We start from the raw sequence: 11,576 nt of genomic DNA on the forward strand, positions 1-11,576 counted from the left end.
TTTTAAAAGAATTTGAAAGTTTGGGTTTTTGTTTGTTTTTCTATGGCCAATCTGTAAGCTACAAAAGTGTAAAATGTTTTTGTTTTTTTTTCTTAATAAAAAAAAAAAATGTCTTCAGAAAATGAAGTCTGAGTTCCATGTGTCTAGAGTGGTATTTTTTATGCACACATATCCACAGTTTGTTCCATTTAAGTTCAATTAACCAACCAGTGGGACTTATGTACCTAAATCCTCCTGACGACACAACCTCTAATCCCTCAAAGCCTGTAATACAAGCTTTAAGGTATTCAAACCAATGAGGGGGCAGCATACCAGCACATTCAGTGCTTCCTATGAGCCTTAAATATGTGAAAGTAATCATTTGGGTTGCATGACAATGCTCTGGGCGAGCCTAACCCTGCAGAAGTCTGACTTGGTTAGAAGACTTGGGTCATCTTAGAGATTTGGCTTACCGAGCTAGACTCTCCTTCATTGTTAGTTGTGGTAGCCACTTCCTCCACTTTCCTCTGCCTTCCACTTTCTTTCTTTCTTTCTTTTTGTTAAATAAACCTTTTTGAACAAATTGCATAAACTTCCCTCCTTTTGTATAACTATGACTCTGACATTATAGAGAGAAAACAATGGAAAGCTCTTTATAAGGTCAGAAAAATATTTCTAACACAAAATGACCTTTAACAGATTCAAATTGAGGCATCTGAATCCATATGCCCCAACCATTTGGATTGAGTTGAAGTCCAAGGTGGAAATTAAGAAGATTGAAAAGGCAGGTTAGTGAGACCAGTAGCCACAGATTGAAACCTCCAACTCTATAGATACACTCCACAGAAAGGTACAGGAAGATAGAGTAGACAGAGGAAAAACCACAAATTACAGTAGATGGAATTTACAATGTTAGTGACATGTAATCGTGTCCTATAAATCCATGGAGATTAAAAGGACTGTGGAAACTCACTAGTAGAGTTAACTAAACCGACCTCATAAGTAAAGGCCTCTATAAGCATGGATCATCAACTGTTGTTAGCTGCTGTGGTGAAATTCAAAACATGTTTCTTCCAAAACAGAAACAAACGTGTTGGCAACTTCAGTTAGTTGGACTGGATCAAAAGAAGACCGAGTTTCTCTCTTGGTTTCCACCCAATCTGATAAAACACAGTCATAAGTAGTATGGACAAGCAGACTTAAACATTGAGTGCAGAAGTTTAAGGTCACACAATCTGCCACAGACTGTGTGACTTTCAGAGTCCACCATGCAGAAACTCTCATGGCACAATCTCTTGCAAACGTGGCGGCTCCGTTGTGTGCTTTTTTTTTTGGGTTTGTTTTTTTTTAATCTACAAATGCAAATGTACTTGTTATGTTATTCACTTGTTATAAATACACGTGTTTCTGTGATTGTTGTATTTGCTTGCGTGCATGTTTTTAAGAAAAAAATTCTAAGCTTAAAAATGTATCACTCTCCTTCTGTGTACCCATTTTTGAATGAATGTCTGTCTAATGAGGTGAAGGTGAGGTGCTATGATTGGTTATTCTCAATCATTGCACAGGTAATGCAAGATTAATGTTTGGCTTATTGTTACCATGGAGTGTGAAACTCTGGTGGCCATCAGATATTCCATTTTCATTCATTTAGCCTTCATTGCCTTTCAATGTACAGGGTGAGCCATTTATATGGATACACTGTAATAAAATGGGAATGGTTGGTGATATTAAAGTCCTGTTTGTGGCACATTAGTATATGTGAGGGGGCAAACTCCTCAAGATAGGTGGTGACCATGGTGGCCATTTAGAAGTCGGCCATCTTGGATACAACTTTTGTTTTTTCAATAGAAAGAGGGCCATGTGACACATCAAACTTATTGGTAATGTCACAAGAAAAACAATGGTGTGCTTGGTTTCAACATAACTTTATTCTTTCATGAGTTATTTACAAGTTTCTGACCACTTATAAAATGTGTTCAATGTGCTGCCCATTGTGTTGGATTGTCAATGCAACCCTCTTCTCCCACTCTTCTCCCATTGATAGCAACACCGCAGGAGAAATGCCAGCACAGGCATCCAGTATCCGTAGTTTCAGGTGCTGCACATCTCGTATCTTCACACCATAGACAATTGCCTTCAGATGACCCATCCATCCATCCATCCATCCATCTTCATCCGCTTTGTCCGGGGCCGGGTCGCGGGGGCAGCAGCCTAAGCAAAGAGGCCCAGACCTCCCTCTCCCCAGCCACCTCCTCCAGCTTGTCCGGGGGAATACCAAGGCGTTCCCAGGCCAGCCGAGAGATATAATCTCTCCAGCGTGTCCTGGGTCTGCCCCGGGGCCTCCTCCCGGTGGGACATGCCTGGAACACCTCACCCAGGAGGCGCCCAGGGGGCATCCTTGTCAGATGCCCGAACCACCTCAGCTGGCTCCTTTCGATGTGGAGCAGCAGCTGCTCTACTCTGAGCCCCTCCCGGATGGCCGAACTTCTCACCCTATCTCTAAGGGAGAGGCCAGCCACCCTTCGGAGGAAGCTCATTTCTGCCGCTTGTATCCGCGATCTCGTTCTTTCGGTCACTACCCACAGCTCATGGCCATAGGCTCCCTTCTCCCATCACTCGCGAACAAGACCCCGAGATACTTGAACTCCTCCACTTGGGGCAGGAACTCATCCCCGACCCGGAGTGGGCACTCCACCCTTTTCCGGCTGAGAACCATGGCCTCAGATTTGGAGGTGCTGATCCTCATTCCCGCTGCTTCACACTCGGCTGCGAACCGTTCCAGTGCGAGCTGGAGGCCCTCACCCGATGAAGCCAACAGAACCACATCATCTGCAAAAATCAGAGATGAGATTCTGAGGCCACCAAAGCGAAAGCCCTCCGCCACTTGGCTGCGCCTAGAAATCCTGTCCATAAAAATTATGAACAGAACCGGAGACAAAGGGCAGCCCTGGCGAAACCCATCACCCACCGGAAACGAGTCCGACTTATTGGCAGCAATGCGAACCAAGCTCTTGCAACGGTTGTATAGGGATCGAATGGCCCGTAGCAATGGGCCAGACACCCCATATTCCCGCAACACCTCCCACAGGACACCCCGAGGGACACGATCGAATGCCTTCTCCAAGTCCTTCAGATGACCCTAAAGATAAAAGTCTAAGGGGGTCAGATCGGGAGACCTTGGGGGCCATTCAACTGGCCCACGACGACCAATCCACTTTCCAGGAAACTGTTCATCTAGGAATGCTCGGACCTGGCACCCATAATGTGGTGGTGCACCATCTTGCTGGAAAAACTCAGGGAAAGTGCCAGCTTCAGTGCATAAAGAGAGAAACATACGGTGGCCCTGAGAGGCCAAACGGACTGCAACTTCAGAAAACACCTGCAAAAAGAAAAATGCTGCAAAAAGAAAAACGCTGCAAAAAGAAAAACGCTGCAAAAAGAAAAACGCTGCAAAAAGAAAAACGCTGCAAAAAGAAAAACACTGCAAAAAGAAAAACGCAGCAAAAAGAAAAACGCTGCACTGCAATTTCAAGAAAAACGCTGCACTGCAACTTCAGAAAACACCTGCAAAAAGAAAAATGCTGCAAAAAGAAAAACGCTGCAAAAAGAAAAACACTGCAAAAAGAAAAATGCTGCAATAAGAAAAACACTGCAAAAAGAAAAATACTGGAAAAAGAAAAACGCTGCACTGCAACTTCAGAAAACACCTGCAAAAAGAAAAACGCTGCAAAAAGAAAAACGCTGCAAAAAGAAAACAGCTGCAAAAAAAAAAATGCTGCAAAAAGAAAAACGCAGCAAAAAGAAAAACGCTGCACTGCAATTTCAAGAAAAATGCTGCACTGCAACTTCAGAAAACACCTGCAAAAAGAAAAATGCTGCAAAAAGAAAAACGCTGCAAAGAGAAAAACACTTGCAAAAAGAAAAATGCTGCAAAAAGAAAAACACTGCAAAAAGAAAAATGCTGGAAAAAGAAAAACGCAGCAAAAAGAAAAACACTGCACTGCAATTTCAAGAAAAACGCTGCACTGCAACTTCAGAAAACACCTGCAAAAAGACAAACGCTGCAAAAAGAAAAACGCTGCAAAAAGAAAACACTTGCAAAAAGAAAAACGCTGCAAAAAGAAAACAGCTGCAAAAAGAAAAACGCTGCAAAAGCACACAAAACACAACGGAAATAGGAAAAAACACAATGGAAATTTTTCAGGGGAGACAATAACCCGACAGACCAGTTGCACGAACCAAAACGTATGTATGGCTGTATCCCAATTCAGGGTCTGCAGCCTTAAAGTACGCAGCTTTAACGGTCCTCAAGGGCCGCGTACTCAAAGACCGCTAAGGCCGGAAGTGCAAGGCTTGTAGGCTTGTGAAATGGGACGGTCTAGCCGCGCTGCCCAGGTTGCCTAGCAACCACGATACTAACAGCTGGAAACGTTTCATACAGCTTTGTTTGACAGAAATGAAGGAGAACATATTTTGTACATTTGTTTCTACACGAGCTTTATGTGATTTGATAAGTATCTGAGGCTGAGACCACAGGACTGTAAAACATGATTGTTGGGCTTCATTTCTGTACTGAACAGTCATTTTAAGATTAGCTAGTAAATAACAATTAGCTAAAGTCATCTCACTTTGGTAATATAAATATAATATGGCCAATATTATAGTTATTATATTAATCATTATTAGTTATTACAGCAGTGAGTTTGAACTCCATGTCAAATACTGAGCTTCAGTAAAGATTCAAGTTGCATTTATTTATATATCCTATCACCTTAAATCTTCACTCAAAGACAAGTATCTGTGACAGTGTATCTATAGATGTATTATGCATAAGAGACAAATATTGTTCTTTTAATATGTTGGCATTACTAAATTTGGCTCAATGCTTACATATATGTGTAAAAAGCAAATGTACGAGCTGTGATAACTGTTTCTGATAGAATGAAGAGTAGACTGATATATTAAATATTCCTTTATTGGGTGAGAAAATCATATCATGTCATAACTGCTTTAAGTCATACAGAATAGATATCGGAGCCTTAAACAGGCTGACTTCTGCTAAATGGGTCAAACTGGGCAGAAAGTATACAAACACATAACATCCTTATAGAATATGATGTAACACTATAGATCAACTTACCTCAGAATATATAAAGCATATAAACAATTATAGCAATATGATGCAACAAACACAGCAGTACTACTAATCCAAAATACTCAAAGCTTCATAGAACTGAAACAAACATTTATTTTAGGTGCATTCTACTGCTGATACATACTTTAGGTTTCTGAATATTAAACTTGCTTCTTTCATAGTGTGTAACTTGAAGACCCTGAGTACTTTCTCCCACACTGAAAACACTGGGATGATAAAATGATTTGAACATTACCTAATAAGACTGATTCAGGACAGACAGTTAGTTATTTTAAACTTTTCTAGCAGTCCTTCACAAACAGGGAACAGTCTGTCTATTCTCTCCATCTGTCAGCTGCTGCTGGCTCTTCCTCCTCCTCTTCCTCACACACTGCTGAGTTTGTCCTGGTGGATCATCAGGGGTGCAAAGATGATGTGCAGCAGTGGGTCCCTCAGTCTGTCCTCACTCTGGACACTTGCAGTTGTCACACATGGAAATCAAATGTTTGATAAGCTGCAGGATTCAAACACAAGTGTAACTTATAAATAAAATGGATATATGACTGACTTTAATTATCCATGAAATCATCACATTCTCTGTAAGATTAAAGTCAACTATCGAACGGTGTATAAAGTAAAGGCTTTAAAACAAAGTAAACGCTGAAAGTACAAAAATCGCTAATGTCACATAACTTTGCCAGCATGTGGCCAACAGTAATGTTTTAATGTTCTTCATTATTAAACATTTGCACATAAATAAGTGACATAATATTCAGTACTTGCTTTTGAAAGTTTACTCTTCGGCCGCTCCACTTCTGCCGTCTGCGGCAGAATTCTCCACACCCCCCACTGCGCTATGAAGTCTCGGATATGTTGGTCCATGAAGTCTACATGTTACACCCCTGTAAAAAGGGGGAAAAGAATCACGAGAGTGATTATGACTTGCGTCTCTCATGCAGTCGTTTATTGCAGTGAAAATGAGCAGAAACGTTTCACATTCTGTACTGCTAAATGTCACATGGTGGAAGAAAAACACTAAATAATAAGCCGAAATACTGAAGTGCTTACTATACATATACTTGAGTAGGTTTCCTAATAAAATGGCTGACAATAGCGGCGTTTTTAAGCTCCTGCTGTTATCGTAATGGCCATTACACAGTACAAAACTAAGGCTCAAAACCGCCACGTACATGTGCACAAAACTGTAATATAATGTTTCTAAAGCTTACAAAACAATGAAGGGTTACCTTTTAAATATCTTAGCAGTGTACACATTGGAAATATATCAACTTTTAAACACATTTACCTGAAAACAGGGGGAAAAGAATCACAAGAGTGATTATGACTTTTGTCTCTCATGCAGTCGTTTATTGCAGTGAGGAGAACGCGCGAAAGCCCCCTAGTGGAGAATAGAGACAATACTAATCGATCCCAGAAAAGGCTTACTAGCCAATCAGAGATGTATAGTTTGTTGTTCTCTTAAGTAACATGAAAGCCATTAATATAACATGAAAAATAATAAACTCTTAACCATTTTCTTACCATATTTATATTATTTTCCTCCTTATATCAACTGATATGAATTACTATTAACTGAACAATTTTATATGCAGTAGTCCTTCAACCTGTCACATACACCGCCACATCCTTAAAATTCAGGGAAATGAAGGACGCATTTGAGGGCCGCATTTTGAGCAGCCTTTGAATTGGAACAGCCTTCGTCGAGTCGCTGTGACTTAATCCGCCTTAAAATGCGGCCTTCAAGGCTGCAGACCCTGAATTGGGATACAGCCTATATTCCAGATATCTGTAGTATTATTAGAATCATATGATTACAACACATTTACCTCTCCTCCACTTCTTTGAAATGTCTCCCAGTCCCAGTGCACTTGTTAGCATGTTTTGGTTCCTGCAACTAGTCTGTCGTGTTTTATCTCCCCAGAAACATTTCCATTGTGTTTTTTCCTATTTCCGTTGTGTTTTGTGTGCTTTTGAAGCGTTTTTCTTTCTGCAGCGTTGTTCTTTTTGCAGCTGTTTTCTTTTTGTAGCATTTTTCTTTTTGCAGCGTTTTTCTTTTTGCAGCTGTTTTCTTTTTGCAGCTGTTTTCTGAAGTTGCAGTGCAGCGTTTTTCTTGAAGTTGCTGTGCAGCGTTTTTCTTTTTGCAGCATTTTTCTTTTTCCAAGTGTTTTCTGAAGTTGCAGTCCATTTGGCCTCTCAGGGCCACCGTAGAAACACATCATTATGTAGCAATTTCAAATATCCAGTGGCCTTGAGGTTTCCATTGATGAAGAATGGACCCACTATCGTTGTACCCCATATACCACACCAAACCATCACTTTTGTTGTTCCAACAGTCTTGGAGGGATCCATCCAATGTGGGTTAGTGTCAGACCAATAGCGGTGGTTTTGTTTGTTAACTTCACCATTCACATAAAAGTTTGCCTCATCACTGAACAAAATCTTCTGTGTGAACTGAGGGTCCTGTTCCAATTTTTGTTTTGTCCATTCTGTAAATTCTGTGCGCCGATCTGGGTCATCCTCGTTGAGATGCTGCAGTAGCTGGAGTTTGTAAGGGTGCCATTTGTGAATAGTTAATATCCGCCGAAGGGATGTTTGACTAATGCCACTCTCCAGTGACATGCGGCGAGTGCTATGCTGTGGGCTCTTGCTGAATGAAGCTAGGACAGCCACTGATGTTTCTTCATTAGTGACAGTTTTCTTGCGTCCACATTTTGGCAAATCCCATACTGAACCAGTTTCACGAAAAAGCAGTTTGCTAACTGTAGCATGGGAGATGGGTGGTCTCGTAGGGCGTCTTGCATTGAAATCTGCTGCAATGACCCGGTTACTGCGTTCACCAGATATCAACACAATTTCGATCCGCTCCTCACGTGTTAACCTTTTCGACATGTCAATGGCTGTGAACAAAGAGCAACTTGTAAATAACTCATGAAAGAATAAAGTTACGTTGAAACCAAGCACACCATTGTTTTTCTTGTGACATTACCAGTAAATTTGATGTGTCACATGGCCCTCTTCCTATTGAAAAAACAAAAGTTGTATCCAAGATGGCCGACTTCTAAATGGCCACCATGGTCACCACCTATCTTGAGGAGTTTGCCCCCTCACATATACTAATGTGCCATAAACAGGACTTTAATATCACCAGCCATTCCCATTTTATTATGGTGTATCCATATAAATGGCCCACCCTGTATTTACAGTAGTGGTTTGTGGGAAATACTCCTAGCATTTGCAGACCTGGCAGACTGTGTCAGCAACTTTATTTTCATCCATAACAAACATATTTAAGCTTTTGTTGGCTTCACAGAGGCAACCTGCTGAAAATGCTTAATCCAGTTTATACTTACCTAAAAAAAAAAAAAAAAAAAAAAATCTAAGCTCTTAACTACTAAAACCAAGGAAAAGAAAAAGGAAAAACATCAGGGACAAAAACAAAGCCCTCCTAAACTGAAGCTTGTTTCTAAACAATGTCACTAAGCAGCTCCGAGAATCTGCTGGAATCAACCTCAGTTTATGGAATATTTTGACCCAAACATCCGTTTCACAGTAAGAGGGTAAAGGCTCAGACATCCTGGTGATTAATAGAAGCTGGCTACTGAACACATTTTTCCCAGACTGTAATTTTCCTTCAATCACTATGGTTAAATGGGCCTTTTTTTTATTTAATCAACTAACTATTCCCATGAAAATATTTACATAAAAGCTTTATAAAATACTGGTTTGTGTATCCCATTTAAGCTTCAGCAATCAGAAAACACAAAAAGCTCTTTCAGGCACTGTTTGAATCAGGAACAGTCATGGATCCTTCCTCATTTTACATTTAGTGATAATTTTGACCAGGAATGTATCATGGAGATATATCCATGCCGATTATGGTTATTGCTCTCATATGACTCAACAAAAACATAGAGGATGTTGGTGGCATGAAACTGCTGTACAGGGACATGAATGTTAATGCTTTTGTTTTGTTGCTGAGCTTTAAATAATTGACACTACAGACAAAGAAACACAGAGCTGTTATTTCCATTCCCTGTCTGGCCTTTTCCAAGAATAGACTTTTCTGTTGAGAATCTTTTTTTTCTGTTTTATCTTCAAGGCAGTTTTTTGGCATTGACACAAAGCAAAAACAAATGTGTTTTTTTGATTAGTGTTTCATGTTACTTTTGCCTTTTGTTCTGCTAACAAAAATAGAAGAGAACAGGAAATGGAAGGGCTCTGAGGGATGAGAAAAAAATCAAATGAGGACAGTTTTGATCCCAGGATGTTGTGGTCACTTGAAAGGGACAAGGGCACATCTTATGTACTTTTCCATAGCCTATCTTTGTATAATCAAGATTTGTGACCTGCATGCTGGAGGAAAACTACTCCAATATTGTTTTTTCACTGTAATACAAAACTTACAGATATGGAACTTCAGTCATCACAGGTCGTTTGCTTACTCCTTATATGTTTTATGTCCTCAGCTTTAAGCTATTTTCCACCACTGCTTTTGAATGTTTAAGCACATGTGAATATAACAAAGTGTGCACTGGGCACTAAAGTTCTACCCATATGTTATTGCTTACTATGTAAGCAATAATGTGTGTGCCTGACTGTGTGTATGCTAACACTTTTTTGCATGTTGTGTGTTAGATCTCTTACATAACAGTCGACTCATGGGAATAATTCCGTCAGCAAAAGCAAAATGTACAGTAGAAAACACTCTTGCATGTGCAAAAATACCCATGTTGTTTGTTAGAGTAAAAATGTACAGAGTTTTCAAAATAGAAATACAGACATAAACTGGTTCTAATACATGTCTTTTTTTCTAAAAACGGAAACAAGCCTTTCAAAAGATCCATATGCATGTCTCAAGGAACCAAACCAGGATTGAGGTGCTGGAAACAGTACTAAAAGCTGAAAAGGTATATTGAAATCAAAAAGTTTTACAGGTTGAAACTGTGAGATTCTAGAGTGGGGTCAGTGACAGGGGCAGGCAGGTGATTTCTTCAAACACTAAGCTCCACAGCTGTCTCATCATCAATGTCTCTTTTAGAAACTAAGGGCAAAAAGCATCTGTACAGAAGAGAGTGACGTAAGTTCAGGACAAAACAGATTCAAAAACAGTTAAAAACACAGAGGAAACAGGAAGGGTTTCCCACAGGACTGGAACAAAAAATTTCTAGCTGGGAAACATCATGAGTTTTGAATCATCGGGTTTCTGGGCCGTTTTAGATGTACAATCATAGGATTAATGATAGGTGCCATGAAGATCATGGAATTATGGGTGCATTCCACCCAAGACAGTTTTGAGCTCCAGGTTGTTTAATTAGATGAAACAGTATATTGTGGGTTGCCTCCAACTCCTAATTGGTCCTTTCAGTTTTTGTTTAAGTCTGGAGATAGAAGAGAAGCAGAAGCTGGAGGTGAATTGAGGTGAATTGTGTACCCTGGTCAGACAACGTCCAGTGGAATGCCATGGAGAAGGCTGAAGGCAGCTTGGGAAGGGCTATAAAATGAAAAGCCCTGGAAAAACAATTGATTAAAGTTGGGATGGTTGTGTTACCTGTTCATGGTTACAGATACTGTAGGTGATAAAAATCCAATACAATTTGGGACCATGGATGTCCAGCTAAGGATCTATGTAAATGAGCTGATAGACAACGGAAAGTCTGTGTTTTAAGCACAAACAGAGTAGGGACAGACACATGTTGTTACACATCCCTGACTAGGCCTGTCCACTAAAAAAATGTCCAGAGGAAAGTAATTGTGTGGTTACACCTGGGATAACAAGTGAACTTAGTAGTGTGAGCCCAATGAATTACCTGTAATCGAACTGATGAAGGCATATAAATCGTATAGGGTGGTCTACCTCCAGGATCAAGTCCATTCTGTTGGGCAGTATAACCATTAATTCAATCTCTTAGATAAGGGATCTAATAACACAAGATTATGTGCTCAGAAAAACAGTAAAACATAGAGTATCATGAAAGGCTGTCCAGTTTCACATTGGGGGACGTTTACTTATTTCACATTTTGTCATGTTACAGCCTTATTACATTGTGGATTAAATTAATTTTTCACCTCAAGATTCTACACACAATACCCCCATAAAGATATGAAGTGAAACACTTATGCTTGAAATGCTTGCAAATTTATTTCAAATTTCTGTCTCCCAGTAGGACGACTGAGTCCCCAGCCTGAGCACCCCCAAGTGTAGGTGGTAGAAATGTGATTACTCTGCTCCATTTTGTGCTTCTCTAGGAAGCATTACCTCCACTGCAAGTTTGCTTTGGGGTGAAGAACCAAAATTAAACCTGATCTCTTTAGTTGTAAAATGAGGTCTTGTTCAAATTCCCTGGATAGAAAATTTTTGCATATAAAGGTTTGATTTAAGGAGCTTATCCTGACCAAAGATAATCTCTTATGAATGTCCATTGTTTTCCATTGGTCACAAAGA

The sequence above is a fragment of the Maylandia zebra genome, linkage group LG5, assembly GCF_041146795.1.
Source record: "Maylandia zebra isolate NMK-2024a linkage group LG5, Mzebra_GT3a, whole genome shotgun sequence".
Classification (NCBI taxonomy): Eukaryota; Metazoa; Chordata; class Actinopteri; order Cichliformes; family Cichlidae; genus Maylandia; species Maylandia zebra.